Genomic DNA, 5358 nt, shown 5'->3' on the forward strand with positions numbered 1-5358 from the left:
ACTTGGTATAGGTCTATTCAGAATTTATATATCTTGTTGAGTCAGTATTGGCAACTCTTACATTTCTAGGAATTTGTCCATTTCATCTAAGTTGTCTAATTGGTAAGCATAAAGTTCTTCATAGCATTCTCTTACAACTCTTTTTGTTTCTGTAAGGTCAATAGTGATGTCTCCTCTTTCATTATTTTTGGTAATTTGTGTCTTCTTAGTTTTTTCTTCATCAGCCTAAAGTTTTGCCAATATTTTGATCATTTCAAAGAATCAACTTTTAATTAAATTGATTTTTCTTATTGCTTTTCTGTTTCCTATTTCATTGATTTCCTGTCTGATCTTTATGATTTTCTTCTTTCTGATTGCTTTGAGTTTGTTTACTTTTTTCTAGTTTATTAAGGTGGAAGTTTAGGTTATTGATTTGAGATTATTCTTTTCTATTGAAGGTGTGATTAGAGGTATACATTTTTCCTATATATCCTGCTTTAGCTGCATCCCATATATTTTGATAGTTTTTTTCTCTATTCCATTAAAAATATTTTCCAATTTTCCTTGTGCTTTTTTCCTTGGCTTAGTTAGAACTGTGCTGTTTAATTTTTAAATATTTGTAAATTCCCTAAATTTTCTTATGTTGTTGATTTCTCATTTAATTCCACTGTGGTCAGAAAATAAACTTTGTAATATTTCAGTCATCTGTTTTTAAAAATGCATTTGGACTTGCTTTATGGCCTAGCTTATGGTGTGTCCTGTAGAATGTTCCATATGTGCTTAAAAAGAATTCTGCTGTTGTTGGGTGGAGTGTTCTATAGGTATCAGTTAGATCAAGTTGGTTGCTAGTCTTGCTCTAGTCTTCTATATCCCTGCTGTTTTTCTGTCTAGTTGTTTTTATCAAATATTGAGACTGAAATATTGAAATCTGTAACTATTTACCATTTTTGTTGTTCTTCATTTCTTCTTGTAGATTAGAGTTACTCTTTGGAACATTTCCTTGTTCTATAGCTTAATTCTCTCCTTCCTTTTTTGTGTTATTATAGTTATCCGTATCACATCTTTATATTTTATAAGCTCAATAATACAGCTTTATAATTACTTCATATGGTTGCATTTTCAATTAAGAAAAAAACCAGTCTGGGCCCAAGGACTCACACGCTTAATCTTACCACTTTGGGAAGCCAAAGGAGGAGGATCACTTGAGGCCAGGAATTTGAGACCATCCTGGGCAACATGATGAGACGTTGTCTCTACAGAAATTTTTTAAAAAGTTAGCTAGGTGGGGTGGTGCATGCCTACCTACTCGGGAGATTGAAGTGGGAGGATGGTTTGAGGCCAGGAGTTTGAGGTTGCAAGTGAGCTATGATCACACCTCTGCACTACAGCCTGGGTGACAGAATGAGATCTATATCTAAAAGAAAAAGAAAAAAGAAAGATATTTATACTGTCTTTTATTGTTACATATATTTAATACTTACATAAACTAACTTTGAGACTGCCCTGTTTCTTTATGTGAACTTGAGTTATCATCTGCTGTCATTTTCCCTCATCCTCAGGGACTCCTTTAGTATTTCTCATAAGGCAAGTCAGCTAGGAACACATTATCTCGGTCCTTTTGTTTGTTTGTTTGTTTGTTTAGTTTTTTGGAATATCTTTATTTGGCCTTTATTGCCAAAGAAGAGTTTTGCTCAATATAGAATTCTAGGTTGACAGGTTTTTTCTTTTTTCCTTTAGTTCTTACAATATGTCATCCCACTGTCTTCTGGCCTTTACTCTGATGAAAATTCAGCTGTTAACATAATTGTGGGTTCCTTGTATATAATGAGTTATTTTTGTCTTGATGCTTTCATGATGTTCTCTTTGTCTTTGGCAGAACCCAGTGAAGATGAAAATGTGAGGTCCGTTGTTCAGAAATTTAGAGTTTCAAAGTAGTGATGGCAAAGGCAGTCCTGATCTTTGGCTTTCAACAATTTCACTATGACTTATCCATGATATGTCAGTGGTTATTCTGTTTGTAATTAGTTAAACTGCTTGAATATGTAGATTAGGGTCTTCACAAATTGATAAGTTTGGGGCATTATTTCTTCAAATATTTTCTCTGCACCTTTCTTCTCATCCTGGTACTCTCATTATATACATGGTGTCCTTCAGGTCTGTGAAGCTCTGTTGATTTTGTTGTTCTTTGTCTTCTTTTCTTTAGATTGAATCTACTTCCAAGTTCATAGATTCTTCTTCTGCTATCTCAAACCTATTGAACCCTTCTAATAAATTTTTCATTCCAATTATATTGTACTTTTCAACTTCAGAATTTCAATTTGGTTCTTTTTAATAATTTCTCTCTTTTCGTCAGTATTCTCTATTTGATGAAATATTGCTGTCATCCTTTCATTTAATTATTTCAACATGATTTTCTTTAGTTCTTTGAATGTATTTAGTCTTTGTCTACTAAATCTAACATCTGGCCCCACTCAGAGATGGTCTCTATTGACTGCTTCCATCCCCTTCCACTGTGTATGAGTTATACTTACTGTTTCGTTGCATATGTCATAATTGTTGTTGAAAACTGAACATTTTAGATAATGTACTATACCAAGTTTGAATTCTGGTCCCCCTCAACTGCAGGTTGTTCTGGTTTCTGTTTTGCTTGTTTGTTTAGCGATTTGCATGAACTAATTCCGTGGAATCTGGCTCCCTCACAACATGCAGCAGCTTATGTTTCTGCTTGGTTATTATTATTATTATTGTTGTTACCGTTGTTGTCACTTTATGCCTAATTTCCTAGGGGTTACCCTGGGCCATCATAGCTTACTGGTCACCCAGTGAGTGGTCAGAAGTTGTGCTTAAACACCTTGATGTAATAAAGCTTCTACTTTTTAACTGACATATTTTGTGTTTAGGTGAAGATCACATGCCGTGTACAGGCAGTTTACAAGTCTACCCTGCTTTTATTATTTTTTTTTTTTGTTATTTTTTTGAGACAGAGTCTGACTCTGTCGCCCAGGCTGAAGTGCAGTGGCATGGTCTTAGCTCACTGCAACCTTCACCTCCTGGATTCAAGTGATCCTCCTGCCTAAGTCTCCTGAGTAGCTGGGATTACAGGTGCATGCCACCACGCCTGAGCTATTATTATTATTATTATTATTATTTTGTATTTTTAGTAGAAACGGGGTGTCACCGTGTTGGCCAGGCTGGTCTCAAACTCCTGACTTCAAATGATCCACCTGCCTTGGCCTCCCTAAATGCTGGAATTATAGGCATGAGCCACCATGCCGGGCCAAGTCTGCGCTGATTTTAGTATCTGTGTCATAAAGCCTCATATTCAGTCAGCTACATAGCTAGCTAAAGCCATCTCTGGCCTCTCTTGAGCATATGCACAATTATGCATATGCAGGCAGTCTTCCAGACCCCCAGGGATATGTGAGAGCTTTTCAGTGCCTACTGTGGCTGTCTCAGTCTCCAGATCACACTGTTAAAGTTCTGGTTGGTCTGCTGGTATGTTGTTTACCCCAAACAGTGTTGCAACCTCAGGCTAGCTGCAATACTGGACTTCCCTGATTGTTTACCACTGAGATCCCTATTGTTTTTGACAATGCTCCTGGGCATAGGTTTATTTCAAGCTCTGGTCCAAAGGAACTCAGCCCCTTCTGTCAGCTACCTCTCAGGGTTTGCTCTGCCCTGGTAGAACTACCACCCTATGGAGCTATGGGAAAAGGGTGGATAGGAACAGCCCCAGGGTAAAACACCACAGACCTCCACTGAGCCCACTAAAGTTTAGTAATTTTTAAAAAAATAATTTCCTTTCAAGTTGTTGTATGACTTTGGTCAATTTACAGTGTACTGAAATGGTTGTTTTTGATAATTTTGTCGAATTTTATCATTGCTTTTTGGGGAAAGGATTTGCCATGCTTCTTCCTCAGTCATTCTGGCAATCTTTCCCCTGTATTATTATTATTTTTTTTGTAAGTGGTTTCTATAGGGATGCAATAGACATTCTTAACTTTTCGCAATAACTTTAGTTAATGTTGTTTCCACTTTATGCAAAATGTAGAAACCTTGTAATATAATATATAGATTCATTTACCACAACTCATGGTAAACACTTTCCCTGTCTCCTGTTCTTTTCTTTTTTTGTTTTCAACTCCCAACCAGTGAATAGATCTGCTATTCTTTATGCCTTAGTTATTGTATATCTACCTACAGGTTTCAGGATTTGGATTAAGTAATGATTGGGCCCTCTTTCATTCAAAAAATACAAATGCTTTGAAGAGAGAAAAAATTATAACAAAACTCTACATGTGTTCTGCATCTTCACATGTGTTCTCATCTCTTTATATGTGTTCAACATGTATAGTACATATCTCATGGTTTAGAATTCTTGAAAGAGGAAAGAAAGCCTTTATGTTTTAGGGACTAGTTACTAAAATAATGGCTGTAATTCTTTTACTGTATAAATGGTGCAGAGGCTCTCTTCCTGTACTCCATCATGGCACAGGATCAAGGTGAAAAGGAGAACCCCATGCGGGAACTTCGCATCCTTGCAAGCTCTGTCTCAACATCTGTGTTGGGGAGAGTGGAGACAGATTGACCCGAGCAGCCAAGGTTTTGGAGCAGCTCACAGGGCAGACCCCTGTGTTTTCCAAAGCTAAATACACTGTCAGATCCTTTGGCATCCGGAGAAATGAAAAGATTGCTGTCCACTGCACAGTTCGAGGGGCCAAGGCAGAAGAAATCTTGGAGAAGGGTCTAAAGGTGCGGGAGTATGAGTTAAGAAAAAACAACTTCTCAGATACTGGAAACTTTGGTTTTGGGATCCAGGAACACATCGATCTGGGCATCAAGTATGACCCAAGCATTGGTATCTACGGCCTGGACTTCTATGTGGTGCTGGGTAGGCCAGGTTTCAGCATCGCAGACAAGAAGCGCAGGACAGGCTGCATTGACGCCAAACACAGAATCAGCAAAGAGGAGGCCATGCGCTGGTTCCAGCAGAAGTATGATGGGATCATCCTTCCTGGCAAATAAATTCCCGTTTCTATCCAAAAGACCAATAAAAAGTTTTCAGTGAAAAAAAAAAAAAATGGTGCAGAGGGTTATTTGGGGCAAAGGTATTATGTGCAGAGTGAGTGAGCTGTGAACGCTTGCAATACCTTTACCGTTGTGCAATCACACAGAACTGAACTCACATACCTTTTACACAGGAGAGAATTGGCATCCACCAATGTTTTGCTACTATTTATCCCAACCACTAAAATCTCTTAGAAATTTCAGGAAATGGTATATTTTCCATCCCTTACTATTCTAGTTTAAAGCATTAAGATTGGGGAAAATCTTTTACATCTTTCTTTGTTTTTTTTTTCTTTGGAATATAATTTATTT

At 37.2% G+C, this 5358-nt stretch overlaps 1 pseudogene; it reads left to right on the forward strand.

The window, feature by feature from the left end:
* Positions 1–4457: 4457 nt before the first annotated feature.
* LOC102141389 (large ribosomal subunit protein uL5-like) lies at positions 4458–5060 on the forward strand (annotated as a pseudogene).
* The last annotated feature ends 298 nt before the right edge of the window (positions 5061–5358 follow it).

Source organism: Macaca fascicularis, chromosome 18 (genome assembly GCF_037993035.2).
Source record: "Macaca fascicularis isolate 582-1 chromosome 18, T2T-MFA8v1.1".
NCBI lineage: Eukaryota > Metazoa > Chordata > Mammalia > Primates > Cercopithecidae > Macaca > Macaca fascicularis.